Below are 19993 nucleotides of genomic sequence, written 5' to 3'. Positions count from 1 at the left end.
AAATTTCCCCCTGAACTTGTCTCGAAAAGTCAGTTACATATTTTAACTATTCTGACGATCTATTACACATCTGAACTTGTTTAAAGTGATATTAATATCCCTTTGAAGATGACATGGCAGAGAAAGTGTCTCAAATTGTCACCCACAAAATAGAATGTCAAAAATTAATAATTACATACATTTTAAATAATTTAGATTTATTTGGAAATAAAAATATTGATTGATGCATGTTTCAACTTCTTATTTGTCTCAACAATTTTTTGACATTCATCCTTATTCATTCATCTGATACCTACTACTCCTGCATGTACGGTTAGAAATGCACATGCCATATACATTATTTTATTGATTATTAGCATATAAATGGCCAAACAAGAACAGAGTTGAGTGGTTGTTTGGATAGAGAAGGTGGCAAATGTTATCGGTGGCACCGAGGGTTCCAAATAAATAATAAATAGATTGTGCTACTACTAGCTGGCAAGCATAATAGTAACATATTTTATTAAGACTCGCTTTGTATATTTCTTCATGCTAAAAAATAACTTTCTCAAAATAAATACTCCTATATGTTTTTCAGTTACCTGTCGAAGTTTTTTCACAAATGCAACCACATGTTTTGGTATTAATAATTTTTAGCCACGTTTACGCAGTTCAATTTCTTGTTTGGGTCGGATTGTAAATATACCCAACAATAGTCGCAATTAAAAAAAATCATAATATTTTATAATTGAATTTATAAATCAAATTTGAATTGTATAACTAAATTATACTATCCAAATTGCTTCGAATTTGTCCAACAATTCGAGTTGGACCGGTTTGTGCACAAGCTTAGTTATTAATAGTTAGAATGGTGAGGAAACATGAAGGAATATGTCTTATTATAGTTAAGAATTAGTGCTAAAATATAATTTTATAAATTTGAGAGTTAAAAGTAAATTGAGGGTGAGAACGTGGATGGGGAGGTGGTTGTTTTAAGACTTATCATATTTATGTTTGATGTGAAAATTAAAGCAAAAATTACTCCTTATATGTATTTAAGATCTTATATTACATCATATAAATCTATTAATTAGGAATTACTAATACAATAACTTAATTACTAGTGATAACAAATTCAAATTAATTAATTTAATTTAAATTTTTTATTTTTTTATTTTCATATTTAATATTGGAAAGAGAAAATAAGAAGCATTTTTTATAGCAGTTACCAAGGTAATTATCTAACTACAATTTAGGAATTATAATGTTACATGCCTCCTTAAAAAGTAATAATTCGTAATAGTACTTGAAATTCCAAACATCTCTCCTTAATGCTTTTTAAAAAAAAATATCACAACCATGATGAAATTCATGTCAATCTTCTCTCCATTGTGTACTAATTGTGTGTGTTAATTAGTTTCAACTAGTGATTCTTTAACTATATATTTCAATTTTTTTTGAACCTTCTTTAACTGAAAAGATGAAGCTTCCTGAGTGGACTAATATCGTAAAGATTGGTAGGCTAAAGAAGCTTGCCCCATATGACACTGATTGGTACTGCATTAGAGCCGCTTCTATGGAAAGAAAGATCTATTTGAGAGAGAGTGTTAATGTTGATGGATTCGGAAGAATCTATGGTCATAACCAGAGGAATGAAGGCCGTTCAATATTATGTTTCATCCACATTCAACCATATTTCATCCATAGTTCTCTTCTCTTTTAATTCATTTTCTATGTTTTTGTATTATTTTTGTTTTATTTTGATAAATTTGCCTTAAAAATCAAATAAATTTGTTACACTAGATGTGACAACTTGCCCAAGACTCTCAAGAAGGATCTAAGTTGTAGAAGCAAAATTTGTCGTGAAGAAATTTAAATTTGAAAAAATCAAGCTAAGTTGAACATTGGTAATAATATTGGTTATCGAATTATGTATGAAAAATGATGCCCAACAAATTTGTACATTAGTAAAATTTTATTAACATATGAAAACTGTATTAAATTTGATTTTCACGTTTTAGCTTAATCTACCATTTTTAACCAATTTATATACCTGTTAAATACACTAATTGATATTTATGTTGAGTTATTAACATATTCATTTGGTCTTAAAACATGCATCAAAGATTTTTTTTTTTAATTATGCATTATATGAAATTGATATATAATATGGTATGTTCACTTTTGGAGCGTAAACAATATATAATCGAAAACTATATGTATATAGAATGGATATATAAATAGTATGTATGGAATAAATATACAAATTGGTTTACTTAATCTTTTTATATCAGTTATACATGAACATGTTTTATATGTAATGTGTATAATCACTATAAAAATTAGTATAAAAATTGATGCTTAATAAATTTTATATTTTATTAATTATTTATGAAATTATTATACATATTAATATTTATGGATTATGACATCCAATTTAGAAGATATACTTTAGATTATATAATGAATGAAATCGGTTTATCAAGTATTTTCATATATCATATGGAATATGTATAATGTATGTAAAAGTGGGTATGCAAACTAGTAATCACCCATTTTTATATTTTATTAACTATTTTAGTGTATGAAAATTGTATACAAATTGGTATCTATAAATTGTGATATTTATTTAATTTATATCAATTTATATACTAATTCATACACTATGATACCAATTTGATTTTAGAATTCATGTTATTGATTTCCGTATTGAATCAAGATTGAATGAACGATACCATCTTCGTACTGAAAAAATAATAATAAATTTTGTTATATTTAAAGATTTAAATAAAAAAATAAGGGATGAAAGTGTAACGACTTGCTTCCGTCATTATAGAAAAGTCAACGGGGAAAAATTTTGAGCCGGAAAACTTTTTGGTAGTAACTTGAGAATTCTTAGCCTAGTCCAAATTTGGACGAAATTGAAGTCAGTGAGGTGTAGGGAAATCTGGTAATGAATGAGAGATCTAATTATGTAATTGATCACATGAGTAGATAGCTAAGACGTTAAGAAACTCGTACGACTTTACAGAATCGAATTCGGGCGAGTAGAACTCCTGAAACTGATCTTAGCGTGGGCATGTGATTTTTGAACGTCCTGGTTTGAAGGTGTGTTGTGAAATGAGGGCTTGGAACTAAAATTTTGAGGTTTTGTTTTCGTGTAAGCCGCCAGGGCGGGATTATTCCCTTCAGGACAGGGCAACTGTGGCGGGATGGGGACCGCCATAGTGGCTCAGTCACGATTTAAGTCGTAATTAACACTCCAAAATCGTTATTTTTTGCAAGTTTCGTTCTCGAGAGCTAGGAGACGACCCCTTGACAGTTTTCCACGACTTTCGGTGCTAAAAGTAAGGTTTTCACTCTCCAATTTTATTTTTTGATCCGTAGAACATAGAATCTTGATTATATATTGTTGGGGGAGGGTTTTGAATTGAATTGGATGGTGGAAAAAAGCCTAGTTGCACCTTAGGTTCATAATTTGGGTCTTGGGGGTTTGGGTTTGTTATAAATCGGGTGAATTAGTCCTTAATTATTGATCCTCGTATTGAATTGATTGTTTGTAGACCTAGAACAAACGGAACGAATCCTGAAAGGGAAGAATCAAGTTTCTTAGAATGATTCAAGCTTGTTTTCGAGGTAGGTGATAGTTTGATTTCTTGTTTGTGTGATGTATGCTAGCAATTGCTTCATTGTAATGTATGTATACGAATGTTGCACTATTGATCCCACCTAATGCAAATGAGTATGAATGAATGATTGTATGCCATAAATCAACACTTGATTGTATGCTTTTGAGAATGTACATTGTGATTGTGATTGTGGTTTGTTGAATGGATCAGGGTTACGTTCCAACACACTAACTGGGATCGGATGTCACGTACCGACATACATATTGGAATGGGTGTCACGTTTTGACACACTAACTTGGATTGGGTACCACGTTCTGGTGCACTAACAGTTTGAGTATGGGTTCCATGAGAGGACCAATGAATTGTCCTGACTACTTGTTAAAGAGAATAATGGAATTTTAAGTTGTTCATGATTAATAATCAATATATGTGTTATATTCTGTATATGCATGTTTACTATGTTGTAACTGTTGTATATGTTTCACTTACTGGAATAGCCGCGTGATCCTACCAGTACACTGTGGTTGTGTACTGATACTACACTTGCTCTTTCTTTGTTGAGTACATGGCATCTTCATGTGGCTACTGATAGACCTCGTTTAAGAGATCAATGATCTGTCGAATTCAAGAGTGAGCCAGTTCTTCCAGGTGGCCATGAGTTCTCTTTTTGCTCAGTCCCTTTTATTCGGACTTAGATTAGTACTCTAGATAATCAGTTGTTTAAGCTTTTGGGGTTGTACTCCTTTTTCTTTCTTATGGTTCTTTGTTAGAGTTTTGGTACATTGACTTTCAGGTTCTAGGGAATATTTCCTTAATGTTTTAATAGTCGTTTTTAGAATTTTGGAATTTATGGGAACTCTACTTTATTTCTTACATTTAAACTTGCTTCCGTATCTTTAAATGTGTAGTTCTTGAGTTAGCTAATTAGTATTAATAGTTCTCCCACCGGAGGGTTAGTGTGGGTGCCAATCACGATGGTCTGGGTCGTGACAAAGTTGATATCAAAGCCCTAGGTTCGTTGATCTCGATGTACCAAAATGAGTCTAATAGAGTCTTGCGGAATGGTACAGAGACGTATGTACTTTTCTTCAAGAGGCTATAGGACTGTAAGAAATCTCTCTGTTTTCTCTTGTCTCATTTCGGGCTATAACTTGATTCCAATTAGTATTTGGCGATCCGAATTGGTATCTAATCTCATTCACTCTTCTGTCCGCAAATAGTTAACACTAGGTTCAACGGTGTTAGGCCCGCATCTCCCATCAACGATCCAGCTGAGGAATCCACAACGAGATGTCGCAGTCGAGGCAGGGGTAGAGGACGAGCAAGGGGTAGAGGCCGAGGAAGGGTAGCACCTGCTAGGGGTGGAGCTCCGGTTGAGAATGCTCCCAGAAATGAGAATCCTCTTTCGCATCATGAAGTGATATAAGAGAATCTTGAGGTGGAGAATGATGAGGATGTTGGACAAGAGGAAGAGGTGCATGCTGAGACTATAAGTATTCCTCCCTTAGAACTAGTGTTAGCTCAACAGATTATGTCGTTCCTGAAAAGATTGGTTGGTTCTGAAATTCTTCCTGCAGTTCAAGCAACTCAAACTCTCGCCAATCCCCCTATTGCTATTATTGTTCCCTAGGTGGGTGGAACTGTAGGTACTGATGCCTTTTTCTGTCCTTTGTTGGGTTTGGTAATGACTGGAAATGAACATAAAATGTTGACCAAACTTCTGAAATTGAAGCCTCTAGTATTCCATGGTTCTAATAGTGAGGATGCCTATGAGTTCATCTTAGATTGTAATGAGAGGTTGCATAAGTTGGGTATTGTCCGTCAGCATGGAGTAGAGTTTGTGGCTTTTCAGCTTCAAGGTGAGGTTAAGCAGTGGTGGAGAGCTTACGTATAGTGCAGATCTTCAGCTTTAGCCCCACTTACTTGGACCCAGTTTCATGCTCTATTTTTAGAGAAGTATGTTCCCCGGACTTTGAGAGATCGTAAGAAGGATGAGTTCATGGCTTTGGAGCAAGGTGGTATGTATGTGGCTGCTTATGAGGCTAAGTGTTTTGTCTAGATATGCTACGCAATTGGTGACTACTGAGGAAGAGAGGATCCGTCTATTCGTCAAGGGACTGAACTCTGAGTTACAGGTATTGTGTGTGCACATGACTTCTGCAGGGAAAAACTTTAATGAGGTAACGAATTTTGTGAAGAAAGTGGAAGGAGTGAGGCGCGATGGGCAGGCTAAGGCTTTGGCCAAGAGCACAAGTAACTTCCAAGGTTCTTACTCCAGAGGTTCAAGGAGGCCGACACTTGCAGCACATCCAATTCAGTCCGCTATGCTGGCTTCTACAGATAATTACTCGGGAACTGCACCTCATAATTTGATTTAGGATAGCCAGGGAGCTGTACCTTCGGCGGGCAGCAGGCCATCTTTTGATCGTACTTGCTATAATTGTGGAGAACCTGGGAATATGAGGATAGATTGTCCCCAACTGCACATGTTGGATTCTGTGCCGCAGTAGACTAGAGCAGTGGTATCCGCGGGAAATGGTAATAACGATCGAGGACATCCACAAGGTGGGCGAAGAGGAAATCAGCGAGGCCTTGGAGGTCGGGGAAATAATAACACATACAGAGGTACAACACAGCCAGGCAGGGAAATCTCCCATCAAGATGACATGGATCAGTGTTATGCCTTTCCAGGCAAGAGCGAGACAGAGCCTTCTAATGCAGTTATCACATGTACTATTCTTGTTTTTGACCGGATGGCTAATGTGTTATTTGATCCGGGTTCTACTTATTCTTATGTGTCCGTTCAGTTTGCCTTAGGATTTGATATGATTTGTGATATACTTGATGCCCTCATCCATGTTTCTACCCCAGTTGGAGAGTCTGTCATAGTCAATTATGTCTATCGTGTTTGTTCTATCTTGTTTATACATTTTCAGACTTAGGCTGATTTGGTGATTTTGGATATGACTGACTTTGACATAATCTTAGGCATGACTTGGTTGTCCCCCTATTATGATGTGCTTAATTGTAGTACTAAGTCTGTGACTCTAGAAATTCCAAGTAGGGAAAAGTTAGAGTTGGAAGATGTGTATAAGCCTAAGCCAGCTAAGATCATATCCTCTATTCGGGCTAGGAAACTGGTAGGGCAGGGTTGTTTGGCATATTTGGCTTATATTCAGAATGTTAAGGTTGAGTCTCCCTCTATTGAGTATATTTCTGTGGTGTTAGAATTTAGAGAAGTGTTTTCTATGGATTTGCCTAGTATGCATCCGGATAGAGATATAGATTTCTGCATAGATTTAAAACCTGGTACACACCCATTTTCATCCTTCCATATTGCATGGCCCCGGTAGAGTTGAGAGAGCTCAAGGCTCAAATCCAAGAACTTCTTGATAAAGGTTTTATCTATCCTAGTGCTTTCCCGTGGGGTGCCCCTGTCTTGTTTGTTAAGAAAAAAAATGGTAGTATGAGGATGTGCATAGACAATCGACAATTAAATACGGTCACCATTCAGAATAAGTATCCATTACCTCAGATAGATGATCTGTTTGACCAGTTGCAGGGTGCATCAATTTTCTCTAGATTGATTTAACTTCTGGTTACCATCAATTAAAAATTAGGCCTGAGGATATACCAAAAACGGCATTTAGGGCCTGCTATGGGCACTTTGAGTTTCTAGTTATGTCATTTAGGTTAACAAATGCGCCTGCAACTTTCATGAGTTTGATGAATGGTGTGTTCAAGCCATTTCTTGATTCGTTTGTTAAAGTATTTATTAATGACATATTGGTTTATTCAAAAAGTGAAGAAGAGCATACCGACCATCTTTGTATTCTTCTTGGTGTTCTTGGGAAACAAAAGTTGTATGCGAAATTTTCTAAGTGTGAATTTTGGTTGACTTCGGTTGCTTTTTTGGGGCATGTAATTTCGAAGGAAGGGGTAATGGTAGATCCCTAAAAGATTGAAGCGGTTAAGAATTGGGTTCGGCCTAGCTCTGTGACTAAAGTTAGGAGTTTTGTAGGGTTCGCTAGCTACTATCGTCGATTTGTGAAGAACTTTGCTTTTATTGCCACTCATCTGACAAGATTGACCAAAAAAGAGGTAACCTTTGAATGGACTGAAAAGTGTGAAGAGAGCTTTCAAAAACTCAAGACTCTCTTGACCACAACACTTATTCTAGCACTACCGGTGAAAGGTAAGGACTTTATTGTTTACTGTGATGCTTCACATTCGGGTTTGGGTGATGTGTTAATGCAAGATAAGAATGTTATAGCTTGTGCATCACGACAATTAAAGGTGCATGAGAGGAATTACCCCACACACGATTTAGAGTTAGCAGCGGTAGTATTTGCTCTTAAGATCTGGCAACATTATCTTTATGGTGTCAACTGTGAGGTGTTTATTGATTATCGTGGCCTGCAACATGTATTCACTCAAAATGATGAGACAGAGAAGGTGGATTGAGTTACTTAAAGATTATGATGTCACCATTCAATACCATCCGGATAAGGCTAATGTGGTGGCAGATGCCTTGAGTCGAAAGGCGGTAAGTATGGGTAGTCTAGCTTGTTTGAGTGTAACCAAGAGACCTTTAGATACAGAGATTCAGACCTTGGAGTCTAAGTTCATGCAACTGGTATCTTAGAGAAATGTGGGGTGTTAGTTAGCATTGAGGTGAGGGCCACATTCATTAATGAGATAAGGCCAAACAGTTTGAGGCTGGAGATGTGAATCCTTTAGGGGTTAATTTAGTGAAGGATGCTCAAGACAAAGTGAGAAGTATTCAAGCTAACCTTTTAGCAGCCCGGAGTAGACATAAAAAGTATGCAGACCATAAGGTAGGAGATATGAAATTTCAGACTGGTGAGAATGTTCTTCTTAAAGTGTCACCTTTGAAATTGGTGATGAAATTTGGCAAGAAGGGCAAGAAGTCAACACTTATAAATTGTTGACAAAATTTAATTTTAGCAATGTATAAATTTATAAATGTTGACTTAATAATTTGTAAACACAATCTACCAAATCAAACCAAAATATTAAAAGAAGGAGAAGAAAAATTAATAAGTCACCATAAATGAAGCCTCAAATAGTCAAAAAAATAAATAAAATCTGATGACTCCAAAGTTGTCCTCTAGTATATTTCCATGTATATATATCCCTCATATTTTATTTTTTTCTCTCAACACCATCAATTTTTCTTCTTAATTTTAGTCATGACAATACTTGATAAACATGAAAGAAGCTATGGTTATCATTGTTGGTGGTGGGCCTGGTGGTCTTGCTACATCTGCATGTCTAAATAAATTATGTATACCAAATCTCATTCTTGAAAAAGACGATTGTTACCCTCTATGTGGAAAAAATATTCTTATGATAGAGTTCATCTTCATTTAGCTAAACAATTTTGTCAACTTCCTTATATTCCTTTTCCTTCTTCTTCACCTACTTATATACCAAAAAAACTATTCATTTAATACTTGGATGACTATGTTACTCATTTTAATATCACCTCTTTTTACAAAAGAAATGTTGAATTTGCTAAATTTGATGAATTTACTAAAAAGAGGAATGTTAAGGTTAGAAATGGTAATTCTGATGAAATGGAAGAGTATTTTTGTAAATTTCTTGTTGTAGCTACTGGCGAAGCTAGTTATTGTTACGATCCGAGTCTACACCCTGGACGTGGCCGGCAGTCAAGAACCATTGTTGGTCCCCAAGCGAACCTTCATCCTAGCTGACTACAAGCGGAAGACTAACTTAAGCATGCAAAAGCTTAAAACTGAATAAAATTCAATAAACTCAACTTTTCAAAACTTTAACTCAAATGAACAACTTAGAATAAAAATAATATATTTAACTCGCCATAAAATAGGCAACTTAAGTCTTTAAAACATTTAGTAAAATAAATGAATAATACAAACTTCTCAACTATACTGACTATCTATGAAGGCTCTAACTGATAAAGATGGAAGTCGGGACAAGACCTACACTATCTAGCTGACTAAACTGAAAAGTAAATGAAATCCTCCGGAAACAAGGAGACTCACCATAGCTCACTCGAACTTTCGAATGTATCAACGAAGCTCGTGTTGATGATCCTGAATATATGTGTCTGCATCATGAAAAGATGCAGGCCAAATGGCTCAGTACGTGGAATGTACGAGCATGTAAGAGGAATTCTAAAGCATAACATAAGCTTGAAACGTGATATAAAGGAAACATACTTACCTCTTCTCAAACTTAATCAACTCAAGGAATACTTAATGACAGGATACTCAACTCAAAGATATGATATTCGACTCTGGATACTCAACTCTGGATACTCAACTCAAAGATATGTTGTTCGACTCTGGGTACTCAACTCTGGATACTCAACTCAATATGATTGAACTCATTTCAATATAAAACAATTTAAAATAAGTGCAATATGAAGAAACAAACTGTTTAAAAACGTGTTGTAAACTCTGTGTGTATGCAAGGATACAACATAACTCTGAAATGTATGTAAAAATACAAATAATTTGATGTACATAAAAATACAAAATATTGTTGTGGGAGTTTCTCTAACCGACAACCATCACATAAGAGCTATTGTGATGATACAACGATCTTCTTCACGCTGCCAACACATCATATACCTTGCCAAGGGCATATGACCTGAACTACTAAGTGGATCCACTAGTCTATGCGAAAAGGATTCATCTAAAAAGTATAACCCTTTTCTACCATGATGACTACATGGTTTATGGAGGCTGTGAGTTATCTGAACTCTCCCCCATATCGGTACTCAATACTACTCCCAAAATATACTAGCTCTTTATGTTTTAAAAACATACTTCTTTCTGTGATTTGAGATTGGTGCTCAAAAAACTTAGCTCAAAAGCTATCTTGAAAATCTCAGTTTCCTCTCTTGCTTCATTTAGAAAGCGATTACTCTTTTCTTGAAAACTAGCTCGAAGGCTCTTTGGAAATCTCAGTTTCCATTCTTATTTAAATGTTGAAAACATTTTAAATCTCTTTGGAATACTTAGTCCCCATATACTTTTGAAGAAATGAACTTCAACTTTACTCTTCACTGAACTCAAAACTTAAGTCTTAAAACAAAGTTAAAACGTTTGTAAAAGAATTCTTAAAGTATGGTTCATGCCGAATTATGGACATGAACGACTCAATACAAGGTTTTCAATAACCATAGATAGAACTCAATTACTTGGAACTCAAGAACTTCAATGATACTACTCATTTTCAAGAATGCTCAACTCAGAGTTCATGCAAAATTATGAGCATGAACTACTCAACTCAATAACTCAAAGATACTTCTCATCTCAAGAATGTTCGACTTATAATATTCATGCGGATATGAGCATGAAATATTCAACTCAAGAACTCAAAGATACTTCTCAAAGGGATTTAGGAACTCAACACTTAAAGGCTTAGAACTTGAAGATACCACTTCTTTGAAGATGATCAACTTACGAAGTTCATGCGAAATTATGGGCATAAACAACTCGACTCGATGGTCTACATAACTATATGGAACTGATGTATACGACTCTTCTCATTCTCTGAATTACTTCCTCTAAACTTAGTTCAAATCGATAGTTGATCTAAAGGATTCACAATTGAACTCAAAGGCTTTCTTAACTCTACTCTTAACTCTCTCTTGAATGTGAATTATGAATTCAAGAGTTATAGTTCATGATAAGAAAGATCTCATGATGACAAGGTAGACTCATGAATACATTATTCTCACTCTCATACTCACTTGCTCGAGTCTTGAAACAAGTTATTAGAATTTGTAGAAGACTCCTCAAAAAGACAAAAGGGATTTTCTGAAAAATGTTCGAAAGAACTCTCAAGACTTGACTCTCAACTCTACCTTAATGTGATTTGAATTCAAGGTTGTTTGTGATAGGAAAGGTCTCATGATGTTTAGGAATGATTTTAGATAGCTAAACATGAGAAAAGACTGAAAGTCAATTCTGAAGGTGGGTCTACGACGCGGAAGCATTAAATTTTGGTTTCAAAAATGGCTTTTGAGGCAGAACACTCTGTGTCAGCTCCGCGAAACAAATTCCCAAATCTGAGAAGTGGCTGCGCGACGCGGAGGGGTTCAAATTTCAACCGACGAAATTTCTTCTTCATTTTTAACCCCAATTCGCCTAAATTCGATTCTTTTTCTCAATCTCCTTTAGATTTAGATACCCAGCACATGTACACTAGAATCTAACTCTAACTCTATAAATCGACACATTAACCTCAAGAACTCCTCAATCTCAGTCCAATTCAGAACGAAAGCAAATTCATGAATACATAACAAGAACATCAAAGCTTCAACTTTTAGAACGAATTTAAACTGAAATTAACATGATTGGTGTGTGGGTGAACAAACCCAACACTATGGAAGCTTACATACCTTGAAAGAATATCTTCTTGAAGCAACTTGAAGGAAAACCTTTGAAGAAGAACCCTAGCCTTAGTGTTTCTTGAATTTCTTGAGCGTAGAATCTTTGGAGTGAATGAGAGGGTTTAGATTTAAGAAAACTGATTTTCTACATGTTTAGGGCAATTTAGATGACCTCCTAAGGGTTTTTAGGACTAAATACCCTTAAGAAATAATTAAAACGAGCTGGGAGTCGGAAAGATCTTTCACCAGGCAGTGAGGTCCGTGTTGGCTTCGCGTCGCGGAGCTGCTGCCAGGTTTGCGCGTTGTTAGTAAATCAGTCATAACATTTTACTCAGAGCTTGGAATTGAGCAAGCTCAGTGGAGTTGGAAAGAGGACTGAAAGGGCTTTAATTTTCTATCTCGTAGCTCACCTAACTCATCATGTACTTGGAGTTATGGTTGTTTGAAGTTGACCCAAAGCTTAAGAAAAACTTAGGAATGACTTGAATGAACTCTCTTCTTCTTGGAACTCAAGGTGCTCATATAGTGACCTTAACATTTAAGAAATTTTTAATTCCTTGGTAAAATATCACTCACTATGAAGAATGGTTCAAGTCTTAACTCAAAAAATTTCTAGGTGTTACAATTACCCTTTTATCCATGATGTCCCTGGATTGGCAAGTTTCACTGGAGATGCTTTTCATTCTACTCAATACAAAAATGGTGAGAAGTATAAGGGTAAAAATGTCCTAGTTGTTGGTTGTGGAAATTCAGGCATGGAAATTGCACTTGATCTTGCTAATAATGGTGCTAATACTTCCATCATTGTTCGAAGCCTGGTAATCAATTAATTTTATTTTAAATATTTTTTGTTATATCATTCTTCTGTCCTAAAATTTAAAATCCTAAATTTCTAATCGTGCGTCTATATGTTACAGATGCACTTGGTATCAAGAGAAATGGGATATTTGGTGTTGATGTTGTTGAAGTACTATGCTGCATATACAGTGGTGGATACTATAATGGTGATGTTAAGTAAGTTGATGTACGGAGATATAAGCAAATATTATGATGTGAAAAGGCCAGAAGAAGGACCATTTGCTTGTAAAATAAAGTATGGGAAGTACCTGTTTTTGATGTGGGGACTTATCAAAAGATCAAGTCAGGTGAAATTCAAGTAACATAAACTGTTTGACTCGCGGAATTCAAACCATATCTGATTCATGTGATTAAAAATAAATGATGGTGACAGGTGTTACCTGCAATGAAAAGCATAAGAGGAAATGATGTTGTGTTGGAAAATGGTATGATGTTGTGTTGGAAAATGGTAAAATTCATCAATTTGATGGTATTGTTTTTTTCTACTGGCTTCAAGAGAACTACTCACAACTGGCTTCAGGTGAGTAACCTTTTTTTTTTTGTATTCTAATAATAATAATATTAAATTGTCTTCTTTGTTGTGTGAGTTTCTTCTGTTTTCTAATTTTGTTTTTGAAGAAAAATAATAAGTTCAGATGATTCTAAAATTATTTTTTTTTGCATTCTATATGTGTTTATTGTGTAGGGAGATGATTATCTGCTGAATGAAGATGGATTACCAAAGCCAGAATTTCCACAACATTGGAAGGGGAAGAATGGACTCTATTGTGTGGGGTTATCAAGAAGAGGACTTTATGGGATTGCATTTGATGCCCAAAACATAGCCACACATATCAACTCTCTGCTCTCTAAATAATTATTTATTGCTTTTGTTGAGTGAAAGTTTTTAGAGTCTTTAGACATGAAGGGATGTGAATGTTGGTTAGTTAAATTAAATTATGACATTTAATTTTATTTATGCAATGTAATGTGAGTGAGATAGTTTAAGATTAGTAGTAATCTTAGTGTTGAAATTTGAGTATCGACTCAGGTTTAAACTTCAATTGAAAATTAGTCAATTTAGTATTAATTGTTAAATCTTTAAAATTAGTAAAAAAATTATTACTAACTATTATAATACGTAATTCAATTTAATAATTAATCCCTATAATTTTTCTGAATATTTTTTTGATGAATATTAATATTAATTCATCTTTACTTTAATTTAAATTAAATTAAATTTACAATAAAGTAATTTAGGAGTTTAGACGGTCAACAACATGAATCCCAAAAAGGTGTCTTTGTGTAATTTATAGATACAAGATTGAAATTTATCACATATATTGATATGTCACCCCAACCAGAATTGCGACAACTTAATAGGATGCGAGACCTAAAGTCAACTATTTTTTTAAAAAGGAGATCTTATGTTTATGTAGTCATTTATATATTCTAATAGTCAATTATAAATTTGATAGTTAATTCTCTTTTTTTCAATTGATAGTATAATAAAAAAAAATTGTAATAATTCATAGGACTGAAATAGTTGTATATAAATTATTACACGTTACACAATACCACAAATGTTTATCTAGAAGTAGTAGAAATATTTATAAAAAATAGCATTAAGACATCACCTAGTATGTCAATTGGAGTATAATTTTTATTTTGTATAATATTTTGTATTACCTTTAATTATAAAAAAATAGGTCTAACTCATCAATATTGTAGTGATTGTTATGCTTTATAAGACATTCAAAGTTAGATAATGTCTTTCTAAATTTAATTATTCGATAATATAATTGGTTTGGACTTGAAATGTCTAAGAAGACACCTAAAAAATTTGATAACAATCTTAGAAAGTCAATATTAAAACGTGATTGATTCAAATTGAAATGAATTAAACAAATTAAGGAGTAGAAATTAGCTATAAATATAATTACCTACAACTTTTAATTATAATTACATCAGTTGTATTTTAACAAATAATAAAAATTTAAAATATTGCATAATGATTAGTAAAAGATTGAGTACAAACTAAAAATTTCAATTAATATGAACAATAAATATGTAATTATTTAAATATTGTATATATTAACATTGAAAAATTATTGCATAGAAATTGCCTAATGCGATATATATATGTTCGATGTGATTTGCAGCAAGCTATTACAGGAGAGGGTTTACCTAGTGTGCAAAAATGATTGAAAAGTATACAACTCGTACTTAATGCCTAGGTGAGGTGAAAGTACAACTCTCTCAATTTTGTTGACTTGTTCAAGCTTAACCATCTACGCAGTTAATTAATGACCACAAGCTCATTTGGTCTTAAAACCAAAATAAAAAAAGTTGTTATATATGTCAAAATGTATAAGCCAAAAGAAAAAATAGTTAGATTTGTTCTTGTGCTCTTATATCGTACCGTTTAAATTCATCCTTAGGTAACGATAAAAAGACACATTGTATGCAGAAGCGGAGATAAGATTTCATGTCAGTGGGTTTTAAATTTTAAAAAAGAACAACGATCTTAACCTAAAGTAACAATCATCAAATTAACGAACAAATACAAGTATTTAATTTACTAAAAACGAATAAGGAACCAAATAAGGAAAAAAATGAAAAGGGAGAGACAAGAGTATACACCGGAGGCCAGATGTTGGATAGCAGCAATTAGATCAACAATAAAAGTTAGAACCATAACTTTTGGAGAAAAAAAATTGAGTTAAACTTTTTGAATGTGAGTAGAAATCAATAGTCAGATATTGTAGTTTCAGAGTACGATACAAATACTATTTTTTTTTTCATTTAACAATTGTTTTTTTTTTTATATTAACCCAAAATTGTGTGACTATCGAGATTCGAACCCCTAGACCATGGGGTGAATGATCTCGATGGTGCTCAACGACCACTGGACCAAACGCTTCAGTGTGTTTATGAGTTCGCAGGAAATATATAGATACATTGTACTTCATATTTTAATATAAATATAATCTACGAAAAAGTCAGTTGGTTCGGCCAAACCCCCTTCCGCTACAGTTGCTCCGCCCTTGACTTTGTCCACTTTTAATTGTCATAACTTCCTTTTCCAGAGTCAAATTATAAAGACTTTGACTAAATAAATTATGTATACCAAATCTCATTCTTCAAAAAGAAGATTGTTACTCTCCTATTTGGAAAATATATTCTTATGATAGAGTTCATCTTCATTTACCTAAACGATTTTGTCAACTTCCTTATATTCCTTTTCCTTCTTCTTCACCTACTTATATACCAAAAAAAGCTATTCACTCAATACTTGGATGACTATGTTACTCATTTAGGGTGTGTTTGGTATGAAGGAAAAAACATTTTCTACTCACAAACCAAACATGAGAAAATAAGTGAAAAATCAACTTGTTTTCCAGGAAAACATTTTCCATGAAAAACATTTTCCTTCATACCAAACACACCCTTAATATCACCCCTTTTTTATAAAATGTTGAATTTGCTAAATTTGATGAATTTTCTAAAAAATGGAATGTTAAGGTTAGAATTGGTAATTCAGATGAAATGGAAGAGTATTTTTGTAAATTTCTTGTTGTAGCTACTGGTGAAGCTAGTTACCCTTTTATCCCTGATGTCCCTGGATTGGCAAGTTTCACTGGAGATGCTTTTCATTCTACTCAATACATAAATGGTGAGAAGTTTAAGGGTAAAAATGTCTTGGTTGTTGGTTGTGGAAATTCAGGCATGGAAATTGCACTTGATCTGCTAATAATGGTTGCTAATACTTCAATCATTGTTCGAAGCTCGGTAATCAATTAATTTTATTTTAAATATTTTTCGTTATATCATTTTTCTGTCCTAAAATTTAGAACTCAAATGCGTCTGTACGTTACAGATGCACTTGATATAAGAGAAATGGGATATTTGGGGATAATGTTGTTGAAGTACAAAGTTGCATACACAGTGGTAGACACTATAATGGTGATGTTAAGTAAGTTGATGTATGGAGATATAAGCAAGTATTATGGGGTGAAAAGGCCAGAGGAAGGACCATTTGCTTGTAAAATTATGGGAAGTACCCTGTTTTTGATGTGGGGACTTATCGAAAGATCAAGTCCGGTGAAATTCAGGTAACATAAACTGTTTGACTCTTGAAATTCGAATAGTAATTAAAGTCTAATAGTAATTAGTACTAATTACTCTACCGTTTCTTATCATTTTAATTTACGTTCTTTTCTCCAAATATAACATTCCGACTATATAAATATATGTGCAGTTCAGCATAGGCACGAGGTGAAAATGAGTAAATATCAATTCTCTAGCAAAATAAAATAAAATAGAAATGTTAAATTTGTGTTTAATTTGATATACTCAATTGCCAACGCAATATGTTTCTCTAATGTCTATTTGTTGTGTTTGATTTATGCAGACTAATTTTGAGAGGCATATGCTTTGTTGGAGTTAATATTTCAAAAGGTCACTCAACTTTGAAAAATTATTTAGCAAAGTCATTGAACTTTGTTTTATATCAATAAAATCACTCAACTTAAAACTTTGTATCAATAAAATCACTCAACTAAATTTATTATTAAAATATTTTTTTATGTCATGTTCATTATTAAAATAATAATAAACAAATGTCTCAAAATTAATACTTCATTATAATTAATTTAAATAAGTACCCAAAAAAGAATAATAATTAATCTAAATGATTTTATTTATGTAAAAAAACCTATTATCTATGTAAATCAACTACTGTAATTTGTTATAATTTTTTAGATATTATTTAGAAGGAAAAATTAGGAGTAGTTAAATTACTAAAAAATAATCCATCAATGTGCGGACTTTCCGTAATAATCCATTTTTGTTGGATGGATTTGTTGTAATCAGAGAATCCGTAACAGTAAGTTGGATTACGACTCTGATTTTACGTTTTGTAATGAAAAAGCAAGGGCTTAATTTGTTTTTAATTACTTTTTTATCTTTAAAACACAAATTTAAAAGTAAAATTAGCATGATATAAAAAATAATGTTGTCATGTCAAATTTATTTTAATAATAAATTTAGTTGGATAATTTTATTGATATAAAAATCTAAGTTGAGTGATTTTATTGATACAAAATAAAATTCAGTGATTTTATTAGATAATTTTTCAAAGTTGAATGACCTTTTGAGAAATTAACTCTTCTTTTCTGGTAGCATGTTTGATTTACTCATTTTATATTATTGTATTTGATCAGTGTAACTATTTATGCAAATATTTTCGTATACCAATAACCTTATGAAGAGCTTTGCTAGTAGCATGTATTTGTCACTAAATTTACCTCTTTATGATATATATATAATCTATTGCAGATATATTTTTATAATAATTTGAATCAGTTTATTCTTTAACATCTTTTTCTTTTTTTGTGTCTCAATTTATTTCTAGACGAGAAATCAATATAAATATATAAATCTGAATCTAGATCCGCTGATGTGGCGCCCTCCAATGGCCAGCGTTTGCAATCATCTATTTTTACCTTTTTCTGAATTATTTCTGATTTTTTTACCTCAAAACAAATACATAAATGTGTAAAAACATCACACTAAATAGGAGTAATTACTTGCTCAGTTGTAGCCCAAAACGTGCACAATTAGCCATATTTAACTCATTCCATCATCAATGCTATTAATTTATAGACCAAATAAGACATTTATTTAATTTCTCAAATTTTTTAATTTTCTTTAGTATTTTACTCAATCACGTCTCCTCTATCATATTTAATTTTAAAATCAAATCTTTTAAAAAAAACTACACCCACTTTCCAAATGTAAGGCTGTAATAAAGAATCATTTGCTGAATTGCTACCTTTATGGCAGCATTTATTGTTATTCCAATTCAAAAACACATTACGATTTTGTTGAAAATGTTTCTTTACTTATTCAATCCAAAAATATTATAGTTATATATAATATAAAATTATTTCTTTTATCTCCTTTATTTGTTTTTATTTGTGTTTTTTTCTTTTATTTGTTTTTAAAATTTCATATTCATAACTTATACCTATTAAACTTCTACTTATAATAATATCATTAACTCCTTCAATTTTAAATTCTCATATTCATAACCCCCAATTATTTAATTACAATATTTAAGACACTTTATGATATTTTTCAAATTTTATCTCTATAAATTCATAATATTTTGTATCATGGGACCCCAACTTAAGATTATTCATTTTATTTCAATGTTAATCTTTATATTATTATTATAGGATCATATTCATCTTTTAGCATAAGTTGATGAAGAAGGCTCTTTGACTTTTGATTAGTTTGTCAAAAGAGATATCGGACAAGAGTTCCAAAAATTTGCACTAATTTTGTATTTCTATTTTCATGTATTTTCTTGTGAGTAAGGTGTGTTCTCCATGTAACTCAAGATTATTATTTTTATTTCATTTATAATCTTTATATTAATATTATTATTATAGCATCGAATTTATCTTTTGGCATAACTCGATGCAGAAGGCTTTTGGATGTTAATTAGTTTGTCAAAAGGGATGTTGGATAAGAGTAACAAAAATTGTGCACTGATTCTGTATTATTATTTTCATGTATTTTCTTATGATTAAGGTCTTAAGAAAGATGTGTGTTGTGTGTTCTCTCCATGTAACTCAAGATTATTCTTTTTATTTCATTGTTAATATTTATATTAATATTATTATTATAGGATCGAATTCATCTTTTAGCATAACTCGATGAAGAAGGCTTTTGAATGTTGATTAGTTTAATTTGTCCAAAGGGATGTCGGACTAAAGTTCAAAAAATTATGCATTGATTCTATATTTCTATTTTCATTTATTTTCTTATGATTAAGGTTCTAAGGAAGATGTGTGTTCTTTTCATGTAACCTCTTTGGTTTGAGTTTTTATGATTTCTACTCACGACTATCCTTTTCACTTCATATTTGAAGTAGTGTATTGCTTATATTATTATTATTATTATTATTATTATTATTATCAAATTCTTTATCTTGACTCGGTGAAGAAGACTCTTGGATGTTGATTAGTTTGTCGGAGATAGTGTCGATAAGAGTTTAAAAAATTATGCATTAATTTTATATTGTTCTTTTCACTATGTTCTTATGATTAAGGTCATAAGAAAGATATGTGCA

General features: G+C 32.5%; 1 protein-coding gene and 1 pseudogene across 1 annotated transcript in view; both read left to right on the top strand.

Annotated features, from left to right (window-relative positions):
• Window positions 1-19993, top strand: part of LOC125808166 (nodulin homeobox-like) — a 217276-nt gene that overhangs the window by 15827 nt on the left and 181456 nt on the right. The window lies entirely within an intron of this gene.
• Window positions 8841-13757, top strand: LOC125808236 (probable indole-3-pyruvate monooxygenase YUCCA10; annotated as a pseudogene).

The sequence above is a fragment of the Solanum verrucosum genome, unplaced genomic scaffold (genome assembly GCF_900185275.1).
Source record: "Solanum verrucosum unplaced genomic scaffold, falcon-dt-bn FXZP01000234.1, whole genome shotgun sequence".
In the NCBI taxonomy this organism is placed as follows: domain Eukaryota; kingdom Viridiplantae; phylum Streptophyta; class Magnoliopsida; order Solanales; family Solanaceae; genus Solanum; species Solanum verrucosum.
The sequence above is the reverse complement of the archived record's forward strand: the minus strand, read 5'-3'. Positions and strand labels throughout refer to the sequence as shown.